The sequence below is a fragment of the Vicugna pacos genome, unplaced genomic scaffold, assembly GCF_048564905.1.
Source record: "Vicugna pacos unplaced genomic scaffold, VicPac4 scaffold_17, whole genome shotgun sequence".
NCBI classification, from domain to species: Eukaryota; Metazoa; Chordata; class Mammalia; order Artiodactyla; family Camelidae; genus Vicugna; species Vicugna pacos.
In genome coordinates this window covers 4,676,937-4,691,094 of record NW_027328738.1, presented here as the reverse complement: position 1 = coordinate 4,691,094, position 14,158 = coordinate 4,676,937, and the positions used below count along the sequence as shown (strand labels likewise).

The following is a 14,158-nucleotide window of genomic DNA, read 5'->3' as shown; positions in this document are numbered from 1 at the left end:
CCTATGTCTGCTTCTGACCGAGGTTTTTCTCTTCCCCTGTCTTCACAGTCATTCACGCGTCCCTCTGCATTATCTAGTCTGCTAAGGACTGAATTTTAGCCCTGATATTATCACAACCATTGAGTTTCCTGATATTTTTGGCTCGTGTTGAGACTTTCTCTTCCCCTTTTCTGGTATTCTGCCTTTTGTGATTCTGAGACACTGGTGTTCTTCAGTGTTTTCCTGACCTTCATTTTCAACACTTGTTCTGGATAGCGTTTTGCAGACTAGTTGTTTGAAAGCTTATCTTTTGCGCCTTCAATATCTTTGGAACTGAAAATGGTACTTCCTGTTTCTTTTACTGTTCTTCTTCATCTCTACTGGTCAGGTAATATCAGGTATCTAATGTAGACTTCTAGGGCTTTGTTAATTGAAAAATTTAGACTCTTGTCTCTACGCAATTCCATGGGATTTCTGTGAGGACAATTTCTCCTAGGCATTGATGCCATAACCTGTACCTGTGTGTGTTGTTTGGTATATCTCCAATTGCTGGTGTTGCATTAGTTGTGATGAACAACCCATTCTACTTCGATTAGCATAACTTCATTTTGATTATACTTATCTCACACTTCTGAAAGTGCACAGGACACTTCCTCTTGTGGAAATGAAGCTTCTAAAAGTTCTCAGCTCTGCATTCTTCTCTATGTCATTTTGGAGTGTTTCCAAAACAGCAAACTGAGAGTGCTCTTCTGCTTTTTATTGCCACGGGAATGTCCCAATGAAATGAGTTCTTTCCAGAGCTTCTCTGTCTACAGAAACACCTGTGGAAGCATATCTATGGATGTCACATATCAGGGCCTGCTGGAATGATCCCGCAGACCTTCCTTGTTGTCCTAGGTGCCGTACCGTGCCGGTGCCATCCAAAATGTAGCATCCGCTTTTGGGAGATAGTGCTGAAATGAATGCTTCCTCTTCTCGCGCTGTGGACTTGGACCACTCTCCCTTGTCCTCTCATCCTTGTGGCACGGGTGCACGAAGGCAACCACAGAGTTGTTGCGCATCCTGTGACTCAAACCAAACCATAATCCCAGCCCAGGTTATGAATGTAGCATATCCTAAGGCTTTTCATTCTGATTTCAAATTCAAGGCCCCCTGGATCCCTCAGACCAGATGCACGATATCTCTGATTCAGCCCCACGCGTGCTCTATTGGCAAAATTCCCAATTGGTCCCTGGTCCTGCAGATGTACTGGGTGTGGCCATGGGACATATCGGTAATCGCAACCGCGCGACCAGTGTGGTTGATTTATTATTGGTACACAGTTCGGTTTGCTCTCTTGATTCGACCCACCACATCCCACAACGCACTCCAGATCCCTGAGACTCAGCGTGTGCCATCATCCGTAGCTCTATGCCTCACTGACCATTGCCTCTGCTACCTCAAATTTGGCAGCTGGGATCTTGGTCTCAGAATTAACTGTGGGGATATTTTGCGCTGGTTTCTTTGAGTTCTCTCAGCCAAGCATCTGCTGTGCACTCTTGTAAATCTCAGCACATCACCTTCAAACCCATGTCTCCTGTCCGCTTGAGAGTGTGCGTCCAAGTTAAACAGAGTTTCACCCTTGTTGCTCCATCACCAGGGGTCCGAACCTGCACTGGTTTCCATTCCCTGCTTTGCATTCTCCTGCTTCCAGGTGTCCTGAGGCCTCATCCTGTCTTTGGGAGTAACAGACCTCTCTTCGGCCAGTGTCCTATGCTAAGGGCTGGGTGAGTGGATGTTTCCATTGCTCTGTACATGGGAGCGAGTGAGTGCAGGTTGCACTTCTTCTCTGCCAACTGGGCATCGATGAATCAACACTATCCAGATACATTTCACAGAAATGTGATATTTGCTTAGCTCTTTGTTTCTATACAGCCGTGGTGGGAGGGATTGTCCGAAGACAACTATTTTGACATTGTGTTGATATCCCATTTGCAGTCTTTAAGAAGTTTAACAGAACTCATTTACATGTTTTGGGAGTTATACGAAAATGGAGTTATTTTTTGAAACACACTAAATCGACCTAGAAGCCAGACTTGTCAATTTTGGTAACATTTTGTCAGCTCTACGGAAAAGCTAGACAGATAGAATGCAAACTAGCAGTCCAAACTGTTCAAGGGGTCATGTCAGCTCTTTAAGGTTGAAGCCTCCGAAACCAACAGGAACCATGAAATAACTTTTGGAAACATGGAATAACCCCCAACCTTGGATACACTTGTGCATGTGGTGCCCTGTATCCCAATGACACCTACTGGCCAATGTTGGCATTTCAAGGGGTAACATCCCTCTCTAGGAAAATACAAGAGGAAACAAACCAAATATATACATTTAGGTTTGAATCCAAAAGCACCTAGAGGCATTCTAGCTAGGAGAATCCTGCTGCAGTTATGCTAGTCTATTGAGAACCAGGTGTTTTTCTATCAGTGTTGAGAACGCTTAATCATCCGATCCTGTAGTTTAAAGCCATTTAACGCAACCAAGTCTACACCCCCATGATATAGTGCCCCCGGGGGCTTGACTCAAGGGAAAGACGATCCACATAAGCTGTTTCTTTAATGTCATTGGCGACTTTTACAGTTCAGTTCACTTTCTGACTTGTACTATTTACCTTCACTGTGTTGAAAAACTGAAGCCTAATACAGATTCATGTTCAGTCAAAGATTCCCCTCACTTACCACACTCCCTTCACCCCAGGGAAGACATAAACACAACATTTGCTGAATCTAGCGGAAGGACATCGTTTCTAGGTGTGAGCTAAGTATTCAATTTTATCTATTTCAGCCGAGACTATTTGACCTTTAAGGTGTTCACTGTTGTTCACAGAGAGTGAAGCTGGAGGAACTCTGATTCTAGGAGGGGCTTGCTCTTCTCGTAATGGCTTCATTGCAGCTCAGGTACTGATCCTTCAAAATGGATGCCTGAGTGGAGGGGAGGCAAGGGCAAGTGCTCACTAGCTAGGCCCAAACCTGGGAAAAGGCTTACCTGGGCTTGTTGAATTTTGGTCTGAATGGCTTGGGAATGCCCCTTGGGACGTGTGGATTCTCACGACCTCTTCCAAGAACAGGAGCGTTTTGATCATCTCTGCCATTTCTTCTCCTTCAGACGTCAGGGACCTTGGACCCGTTATTGGAGAAGAGAATTGAGGAACTTCCTCAAGTCCACGTTGGCACTCCGTATGTTTCTGCCTGTATCAGTGAGTTTCAATATGTCTCATGAATGTCTTTTGAGCCTGGTATCCTCTACAGCTGTCTCCACGCCAGTATTCTCCATTGTAGCAGAACATCTCTCATCCATGTGTTCGCATCTCTCCTCAATCCGTGCAGCCAGCTTACCGGCCAGCTTCTCTTCGTGTCTCCCCTAAAGTCGACTTCACCAGGACTGGGCAAGTCTGAAAGTACCTCGGAGCCTGACCAGTAAGCTGATGACAGGCAGATCTTCCACTGTCTGCCCTTTCAGGTTCTGGAAACTGACCTGTGACCTCAGGTCTTTGGGCAGCAGCAGTATCTCGAACTTACACAGCTTCCCGGACCAAAGACCTAAGCCAAGCTCCACAGAGGTCGGCAGCCCCTCCATCACACTGATCCACCCACAGAACTCTGCCCGGTTACCTAGGATCCAACAGCCACAACAAGCCTCGCGGTAAACACCAACATTCCACCTGGAATCCAACCGCTAACTGCCATCCCCAATGGCTGCTGCATCTTGTCAGTGTTGGGGGAGGGGCTGCATCCGACGAGAGGTTCCTAAGGTAAATGTGATTCTACCCACTAGCGTCCCATGGGCCTTTCTTCTTCCCTCTTTCCTTTTGTTCAGAGCTCTATGCACCGTACCAATGGAGGGAAGTGTGTCCCTTTTCAGTTGATGGTTTCACACGTCTTTAAACTTTCTAACAGTTCACAGTACACAGGGACCCACTAAAGGAGACTTATGTTCCTATAATATCCGTACACCCGGAATACATATGCGTCGCCTGATTTCTGCTGAAACACCCACACTCTCAGGACATGGATCCATTGGATTCATGGGGGCTGAAATTCCAAGAAATGAAACCAACCCCAATGTGCACTTTGCTGTCGGTCTCTTTTGCACTTAGTACACTTTGGCAGAGCTACTTGCCTTTGTTATAGGCTTCTTACATTTCTTCTCTACGTAGCCTAGAATATGGCATTCCTTCATCCTGTTGGAAGACATACAAGTCTACATCACGGACTAGGAATCCATTTGATTCCAAATCGGCATTAGTGTTAGGTCACGATATGCTCTTATGAATCAAAATGTACGAATATGAATGCACGCTTCTGATTTCCGAATACAAGTGTGCTGAGTACATGCAAGCCACGATACTGGGTCGATGCGTTCTGAATGACCCTTGACCTCACCTTGAGTATTTTCTTTTGAATAATCATGGTTCCCTTTGTATATGTCAGCCAACCATACCATTTTGGTGCTTGTTTGTTGGTTTGATTCTTTGTTGGTCTTCTTCTCGCTTGTTTTGCAAACACGTCAGGCCATGCATCTCTCCTTTCGCTTCAAACAGAGTCAAATAAGCTGATTCACTTAAGAGAGTGCTTCCAATCACCTATGATTTCCTGCTTCCCTCTCCCATCTTTAGGGTTTTGATGTCCTCCTTAAGTTCTTCTTCTTTCTTCTCTGCCACACATGCTCTTCTTGCATTTCCAATAATGGTTTCTTCTTTCCATTCCATCTTGCTGCTTTTCTATTCAGGGGAGTTTTCTCAACCTTTCTTTTAGAAAAACTTTTGAACTGCTGAATTCTTTTAAGATTTGCCGGTCTGTAGAATTCTCTAGCTCTGCCGTTATTTGAAATGGTGTTCATGTGGCATAGGCTACCCTAGGTGGCAGCATTTGGCCATTCAGGATATGGTCTGTGTCCTGGCACTCCTCCCTGTCCTGCAATATTGCTGCCGAGATATCAGCTGAAACCCCTCTGGAGGTTTCCTTGTGACTATGTTGTTTCCTCCAGGTGCATTTTAAATCACTCGGATATTCGTGAACTTTGTTGATTTGAATCATACAGCTGCTGGTAGGTCTATTGGGATTCCACCTCCTTCGGATGCTGTGTAATTCCTGAATTCGCATAGATGATTCTTTCTTGGCTTTCAGCAAGTTTCAGTCTGATTTTTCTACAGATAAATTTTCAGACACTTTTTGTTACTTTATCTCTTGCTTTTCCATCTGGGACTCATGATTTCTATTCTTTCATGCCCTGTCTTAACCCAGGGTTCAACTGCAATGTTTTCATTTGTTTGCACTTGCTTTCCTATGTCTGCTTCTGACCGAGGTTTTTCTCTTCCCCTGTCTTCACAGTCATTCACGCGTCCCTCTGCATTATCTAGTCTGCTAAGGACTGAATTTTAGCCCTGATATTATCACAACCATTGAGTTTCCTGATATTTTTGGCTCGTGTTGAGACTTTCTCTTCCCCTTTTCTGGTATTCTGCCTTTTGTGATTCTGAGACACTGGTGTTCTTCAGTGTTTTCCTGACCTTCATTTTCAACACTTGTTCTGGATAGCGTTTTGCAGACTAGTTGTTTGAAAGCTTATCTTTTGCGCCTTCAATATCTTTGGAACTGAAAATGGTACTTCCTGTTTCTTTTACTGTTCTTCTTCATCTCTACTGGTCAGGTAATATCAGGTATCTAATGTAGACTTCTAGGGCTTTGTTAATTGAAAATTTTAGACTCTTGTCTCTACGCAATTCCATGGGATTTCTGTGAGGACAATTTCTCCTAGGCATTGATGCCATAACCTGTACCTGTGTGTGTTGTTTGGTATATCTCCAATTGCTGGTGTTGCATTAGTTGTGATGAACAACCCATTCTACTTCGATTAGCATAACTTCATTTTGATTATACTTATCTCACACTTCTGAAAGTGCACAGGACACTTCCTCTTGTGGAAATGAAGCTTCTAAAAGTTCTCAGCTCTGCATTCTTCTCTATGTCATTTTGGAGTGTTTCCAAAACAGCAAACTGAGAGTGCTCTTCTGCTTTTTATTGCCACGGGAATGTCCCAATGAAATGAGTTCTTTCCAGAGCTTCTCTGTCTACAGAAACACCAGTGGAAGCATATCTATGGATGTCACATATCAGGGCCTGCTGGAATGATCCCGCAGACCTTCCTTGTTGTCCTAGGTGCCGTACCGTGCCGGTGCCATCCAAAATGTAGCATCCGCTTTTGGGAGATAGTGCTGAAGGGAATGCTTCCTCTTCTCGCGCTGTGGACTTGGACCACTCTTCCTTGTCCTCTCATCCTTGTGGCACGGGTGCACGAAGGCAACCACAGAGTTGTTGCGCATCCTGTGACTCAAACCAAACCATAATCCCAGCCCAGGTTATGAATGTAGCATATCCTAAGGCTTTTCATTCTGATTTCAAATTCAAGGCCCCCTGGATCCCTCAGACCAGATGCACGATATCTCTGATTCAGCCCCACACGTGCTCTATTGGCAAAATTCCCAATTGGTCCCTGGTCCTGCAGATGTACTGGGTGTGGCCATGGGACATATCGATAATCGCAACCGCGCGACCAGTGTGGTTGATTTATTATTGGTACACAGTTCGGTTTGCTCTCTTGATTCGACCCACCACATCCCACAACGCACTCCAGATCCCTGAGACTCAGCGTGTGCCATCATCCGTAGCTCTATGCCTCACTGACCATTGCCTCTGCTACCTCAAATTTGGCAGCTTGGATCTTGGTCTCAGAATTAACTGTGGGGATATTTTGCGCTGGTTTCTTTGAGTTCTCTCAGCCAAGCATCTGCTGTGCACTCTTGTAAATCTCAGCACATCACCTTCAAACCCATGTCTCCTGTCCGCTTGAGAGTGTGCGTCCAAGTTAAACAGAGTTTCACCCTTGTTGCTCCATCACCAGGGGTCCGAACCTGCACTGGTTTCCATTCCCTGCTTTGCATTCTCCTGCTTCCAGGTGTCCTGAGGCCTCATCCTGTCTTTGGGAGTAACAGACCTCTCTTCGGCCAGTGTCCTATGCTAAGGGCTGGGTGAGTGGATGTTTCCATTGCTCTGTACATGGGAGCGAGTGAGTGCAGGTTGCACTTCTTCTCTGCCAACTGGGCATCGATGAATCAACACTATCCAGATACATTTCACAGAAATGTGATATTTGCTTAGCTCTTTGTTTCTATACAGCCGTGGTGGGAGGGATTGTCCGAAGACAACTATTTTGACATTGTGTTGATATCCCATTTGCAGTCTTTAAGAAGTTTAATAGAACTCATTTACATGTTTTGGGAGTTATACGAAAATGGAGTTATTTTTTGAAACACACTAAATCGACCTAGAAGCCAGACTTGTCAATTTTGGTAACATTTTGTCAGCTCTACGGAAAAGCTAGACAGATAGAATGCAAACTAGCAGTCCAAACTGTTCAAGGGGTCATGTCAGCTCTTTAAGGTTGAAGCCTCCGAAACCAACAGGAACCATGAAATAACTTTTGGAAACATGGAATAACCCCCAACCTTTGATACACTTGTGCATGTGGTGCCCTGTATCCCAATGACACCTACTGGCCAATGTTGGCATTTCAAGGGGTAACATCCCTCTCTAGGAAAATACAAGAGGAAACAAACCAAATATATACATTTAGGTTTGAATCCAAAAGCACCTAGAGGCATTCTAGCTAGGAGAATCCTGCTGCAGTTATGCTAGTCTATTGAGAACCAGGTGTTTTTCTATCAGTGTTGAGAACGCTTAATCATCCGATCCTGTAGTTTAAAGCCATTTAACGCAACCAAGTCTGCACCCCCATGATATAGTGCCCCCGGGGGCTTGACTCAAGTGATAGACGATCCACATAAGCTGTGTCTTTAATGTCATTGGCGACTTTTACAGTTCAGTTCACTTTCTGACTTGTACTATTTACCTTCACTGTCTTGAAAAACTGAAGCCTAATACAGATTCATGTTCAGTCAAAGATTCCCCTCACTTACCACACTCCCTTCACCCCAGGGAAGACATAAACACAACATTTGCTGAATCTAGCGGAAGGACATCGTTTCTAGGTGTGAGCTAAGTATTCAATTTTATCTATTTCAGCCGAGACTATTTGACCTTTAAGGTGTTCACTGTTGTTCACAGAGAGTGAAGCTGGAGGAACTCTGATTCTAGGAGGGGCTTGCTCTTCTCGTAATGGCTTCATTGCAGCTCAGGTACTGATCCTTCAAAATGGATGCCTGAGTGGAGGGGAGGCAAGGGCAAGTGCTCACTAGCTAGGCCCAAACCTGGGAAAAGGCTTACCTGGGCTTGTTGAATTTTGGTCTGAATGGCTTGGGAATGCCCCTTGGGACGTGTGGATTCTCACGACCTCTTCCAAGAACAGGAGCGTTTTGATCATCTCTGCCATTTCTTCTCCTTCAGACGTCAGGGACCTTGGACCCGTTATTGGAGAAGAGAATTGAGGAACTTCCTCAAGTCCACGTTGGCACTCCGTATGTTTCTGCCTGTATCAGTGAGTTTCAATATGTCTCATGAATGTCTTTTGAGCCTGGTATCCTCTACAGCTGTCTCCACGCCAGTATTCTCCATTGTAGCAGAACATCTCTCATCCATGTGTTCGCATCTCTCCTCAATCCGTGCAGCCAGCTTACCGGCCAGCTTCTCTTCGTGTCTCCCCTAAAGTCGACTTCACCAGGACTGGGCAAGTCTGAAAGTACCTCGGAGCCTGACCAGTAAGCTGATGACAGGCAGATCTTCCACTGTCTGCCCTTTCAGGTTCTGGAAACTGACCTGTGACCTCAGGTCTTTGGGCAGCAGCAGTATCTCGAACTTACACAGCTTCCCGGACCAAAGACCTAAGCCAAGCTCCACAGAGGGCGGCAGCCCCTCCATCACACTGATCCACCCACAGAACTCTGCCCGGTTACCTAGGATCCAACAGCCACAACAAGCCTCGCGGTAAACACCAACATTCCACCTGGAATCCAACCGCTAACTGCCATCCCCAATGGCTGCTGCATCTTGTCAGTGTTGGGGGAGGGGCTGCATCCGACGAGAGGTTCCTAAGGGAAATGTGATTCTACCCACTAGCGTCCCATGGGCCTTTCTTCTTCCCTCTTTCCTTTTGTTCAGAGCTCTATGCACCGTACCAATGGAGGGAAGTGTGTCCCTTTTCAGTTGATGGTTTCACACGTCTTTAAACTTTCTAACAGTTCACAGTACACAGGGACCCACTAAAGGAGACTTATGTTCCTATAATATCCGTACACCCGGAATACATATGCGTCGCCTGATTTCTGCTGAAACACCCACACTCTCAGGACATGGATCCATTGGATTCATGGGGGCTGAAATTCCAAGAAATGAAACCAACCCCAATGTGCACTTTGCTGTCGGTCTCTTTTGCACTTAGTACACTTTGGCAGAGCTACTTGCCTTTGTTATAGGCTTCTTACATTTCTTCTCTACGTAGCCTAGAATATGGCATTCCTTCATCCTGTTGGAAGACATACAAGTCTACATCACGGACTAGGAATCCATTTGATTCCAAATCGGCATTAGTGTTAGGTCACGATATGCTCTTATGAATCAAAATGTACGAATATGAATGCACGCTTCTGATTTCCGAATACAAGTGTGCTGAGTACATGCAAGCCACGATACTGGGTCGATGCGTTCTGAATGACCCTTGACCTCACCTTGAGTATTTTCTTTTGAATAATCATGGTTCCCTTTGTATATGTCAGCCAACCATACCATTTTGGTGCTTGTTTGTTGGTTTGATTCTTTGTTGGTCTTCTTCTCGCTTGTTTTGCAAACACGTCAGGCCATGCATCTCTCCTTTCGCTTCAAACAGAGTCAAATAAGCTGATTCACTTAAGAGAGTGCTTCCAATCACCTATGATTTCCTGCTTCCCTCTCCCATCTTTAGGGTTTTGATGTCCTCCTTAAGTTCTTCTTCTTTCTTCTCTGCCACACATGCTCTTCTTGCATTTCCAATAATGGTTTCTTCTTTCCATTCCATCTTGCTGCTTTTCTATTCAGGGGAGTTTTCTCAACCTTTCTTTTAGAAAAACTTTTGAACTGCTGAATTCTTTTAAGATTTGCCGGTCTGTAGAATTCTCTAGCTCTGCCGTTATTTGAAATGGTGTTCATGTGGCATAGGCTACCCTAGGTGGCAGCATTTGGCCATTCAGGATATGGTCTGTGTCCTGGCACTCCTCCCTGTCCTGCAATATTGCTGCCGAGATATCAGCTGAAACCCCTCTGGAGGTTTCCTTGTGACTATGTTGTTTCCTCCAGGTGCATTTTAAATCACTCGGATATTCGTGAACTTTGTTGATTTGAATCATACAGCTGCTGGTAGGTCTATTGGGATTCCACCTCCTTCGGATGCTGTGTAATTCCTGAATTCGCATAGATGATTCTTTCTTGGCTTTCAGCAAGTTTCAGTCTGATTTTTCTACAGATAAATTTTCAGACACTTTTTGTTTCTTTATCTCTTGCTTTTCCATCTGGGACTCATGATTTCTATTCTTTCATGCCCTGTCTTAACCCAGGGTTCAACTGCAATGTTTTCATTTGTTTGCACTTGCTTTCCTATGTCTGCTTCTGACCGAGGTTTTTCTCTTCCCCTGTCTTCACAGTCATTCACGCGTCCCTCTGCATTATCTAGTCTGCTAAGGACTGAATTTTAGCCCTGATATTATCACAACCATTGAGTTTCCTGATATTTTTGGCTCGTGTTGAGACTTTCTCTTCCCCTTTTCTGGTATTCTGCCTTTTGTGATTCTGAGACACTGGTGTTCTTCAGTGTTTTCCTGACCTTCATTTTCAACACTTGTTCTGGATAGCGTTTTGCAGACTAGTTGTTTGAAAGCTTATCTTTTGCGCCTTCAATATCTTTGGAACTGAAAATGGTACTTCCTGTTTCTTTTACTGTTCTTCTTCATCTCTACTGGTCAGGTAATATCAGGTATCTAATGTAGACTTCTAGGGCTTTGTTAATTGAAAAATTTAGACTCTTGTCTCTACGCAATTCCATGGGATTTCTGTGAGGACAATTTCTCCTAGGCATTGATGCCATAACCTGTACCTGTGTGTGTTGTTTGGTATATCTCCAATTGCTGGTGTTGCATTAGTTGTGATGAACAACCCATACTACTTCGATTAGCATAACTTCATTTTGATTATACTTATCTCACACTTCTGAAAGTGCACAGGACACTTCCTCTTGTGGAAATGAAGCTTCTAAAAGTTCTCAGCTCTGCATTCTTCTCTATGTCATTTTGGAGTGTTTCCAAAACAGCAAACTGAGAGTGCTCTTCTGCTTTTTATTGCCACGGGAATGTCCCAATGAAATCAGTTCTTTCCAGAGCTTCTCTGTCTACAGAAACACCTGTGGAAGCATATCTATGGATGTCACATATCAGGGCCTGCTGGAATGATCCCGCAGACCTTCCTTGTTGTCCTAGGTGCCGTACCGTGCCGGTGCCATCCAAAATGTAGCATCCGCTTTTGGGAGATAGTGCTGAAATGAATGCTTCCTCTTCTCGCGCTGTGGACTTGGACCACTCTCCCTTGTCCTCTCATCCTTGTGGCACGGGTGCACGAAGGCAACCACAGAGTTGTTGCGCATCCTGTGACTCAAACCAAACCATAATCCCAGCCCAGGTTATGAATGTAGCATATCCTAAGGCTTTTCATTCTGATTTCAAATTCAAGGCCCCCTGGATCCCTCAGACCAGATGCACGATATCTCTGATTCAGCCCCACGCGTGCTCTATTGGCAAAATTCCCAATTGGTCCCTGGTCCTGCAGATGTACTGGGTGTGGCCATGGGACATATCGGTAATCGCAACCGCGCGACCAGTGTGGTTGATTTATTATTGGTACACAGTTCGGTTTGCTCTCTTGATTCGACCCACCACATCCCACAACGCACTCCAGATCCCTGAGACTCAGCGTGTGCCATCATCCGTAGCTCTATGCCTCACTGACCATTGCCTCTGCTACCTCAAATTTGGCAGCTGGGATCTTGGTCTCAGAATTAACTGTGGGGATATTTTGCGCTGGTTTCTTTGAGTTCTCTCAGCCAAGCATCTGCTGTGCACTCTTGTAAATCTCAGCACATCACCTTCAAACCCATGTCTCCTGTCCGCTTGAGAGTGTGCGTCCAAGTTAAACAGAGTTTCACCCTTGTTGCTCCATCACCAGGGGTCCGAACCTGCACTGGTTTCCATTCCCTGCTTTGCATTCTCCTGCTTCCAGGTGTCCTGAGGCCTCATCCTGTCTTTGGGAGTAACAGACCTCTCTTCGGCCAGTGTCCTATGCTAAGGGCTGAGTGAGTGGATGTTTCCATTGCTCTGTACATGGGAGCGAGTGAGTGCAGGTTGCACTTCTTCTCTGCCAACTGGGCATCGATGAATCAACACTATCCAGATACATTTCACAGAAATGTGATATTTGCTTAGCTCTTTGTTTCTATACAGCCGTGGTGGGAGGGATTGTCTGAAGACAACTATTTTGACATTGTGTTGATATCCCATTTGCAGTCTTTAAGAAGTTTAACAGAACTCATTTACATGTTTTGGGAGTTATACGAAAATGGAGTTATTTTTTGAAACACACTAAATCGACCTAGAAGCCAGACTTGTCAATTTTGGTAACATTTTGTCAGCTCTACGGAAAAGCTAGACAGATAGAATGCAAACTAGCAGTCCAAACTGTTCAAGGGGTCATGTCAGCTCTTTAAGGTTGAAGCCTCCGAAACCAACAGGAACCATGAAATAACTTTTGGAAACATGGAATAACCCCCAACCTTGGATACACTTGTGCATGTGGTGCCCTGTATCCCAATGACACCTACTGGCCAATGTTGGCATTTCAAGGGGTAACATCCCTCTCTAGGAAAATACAAGAGGAAACAAACCAAATATATACATTTAGGTTTGAATCCAAAAGCACCTAGAGGCATTCTAGCTAGGAGAATCCTGCTGCAGTTATGCTAGTCTATTGAGAACCAGGTGTTTTTCTATCAGTGTTGAGAACGCTTAATCATCCGATCCTGTAGTTTAAAGCCATTTAACGCAACCAAGTCTGCACCCCCATGATATAGTGCCCCCGGGGGCTTGACTCAAGTGATAGACGATCCACATAAGCTGTGTCTTTAATGTCATTGGCGACTTTTACAGTTCAGTTCACTTTCTGACTTGTACTATTTACCTTCACTGTCTTGAAAAACTGAAGCCTAATACAGATTCATGTTCAGTCAAAGATTCCCCTCACTTACCACACTCCCTTCACCCCAGGGAAGACATAAACACAACATTTGCTGAATCTAGCGGAAGGACATCGTTTCTAGGTGTGAGCTAAGTATTCAATTTTATCTATTTCAGCCGAGACTATTTGACCTTTAAGGTGTTCACTGTTGTTCACAGAGAGTGAAGCTGGAGGAACTCTGATTCTAGGAGGGGCTTGCTCTTCTCGTAATGGCTTCATTGCAGCTCAGGTACTGATCCTTCAAAATGGATGCCTGAGTGGAGGGGAGGCAAGGGCAAGTGCTCACTAGCTAGGCCCAAACCTGGGAAAAGGCTTACCTGGGCTTGTTGAATTTTGGTCTGAATGGCTTGGGAATGCCCCTTGGGACGTGTGGATTCTCACGACCTCTTCCAAGAACAGGAGCGTTTTGATCATCTCTGCCATTTCTTCTCCTTCAGACGTCAGGGACCTTGGACCCGTTATTGGAGAAGAGAATTGAGGAACTTCCTCAAGTCCACGTTGGCACTCCGTATGTTTCTGCCTGTATCAGTGAGTTTCAATATGTCTCATGAATGTCTTTTGAGCCTGGTATCCTCTACAGCTGTCTCCACGCCAGTATTCTCCATTGTAGCAGAACATCTCTCATCCATGTGTTCGCATCTCTCCTCAATCCGTGCAGCCAGCTTACCGGCCAGCTTCTCTTCGTGTCTCCCCTAAAGTCGACTTCACCAGGACTGGGCAAGTCTGAAAGTACCTCGGAGCCTGACCAGTAAGCTGATGACAGGCAGATCTTCCACTGTCTGCCCTTTCAGGTTCTGGAAACTGACCTGTGACCTCAGGTCTTTGGGCAGCAGCAGTATCTCGAACTTACACAGCTTCCCGGACCAAAGACCTAAGCCAAG

The 14,158-nt window shown here is 45.2% G+C and overlaps 3 long non-coding RNA genes across 4 annotated transcripts; all 3 read left to right on the top strand.

The window, feature by feature from the left end:
- Positions 1–2,677: 2,677 nt before the first annotated feature.
- LOC140692791 (uncharacterized) lies at positions 2,678–3,547 on the top strand. Of its 2 annotated transcripts, none has more exons than XR_012068370.1 (3): positions 2,678–2,912; positions 3,121–3,211; positions 3,342–3,547. It is a non-coding gene; the product is annotated as an uncharacterized lncRNA (long non-coding RNA). The 2 variants fall into 2 exon arrangements; XR_012068371.1 differs by having other exon boundaries at positions 3,294–3,504.
- A 37-nt stretch (positions 3,548–3,584) lies between these two features.
- LOC140692786 (uncharacterized) lies at positions 3,585–8,802 on the top strand. Its single transcript, XR_012068362.1, has 4 exons — positions 3,585–3,766; positions 8,139–8,209; positions 8,418–8,508; positions 8,591–8,802. It is a non-coding gene; the product is annotated as an uncharacterized lncRNA (long non-coding RNA).
- Positions 8,803–13,280: 4,478 nt separating this feature from the next.
- Positions 13,281–14,121, top strand: LOC140692790 (uncharacterized). The gene is made up of 3 exons (XR_012068369.1): positions 13,281–13,506; positions 13,715–13,785; positions 13,888–14,121. It is a non-coding gene; the product is annotated as an uncharacterized lncRNA (long non-coding RNA).
- Positions 14,122–14,158: the final 37 nt, after the last annotated feature.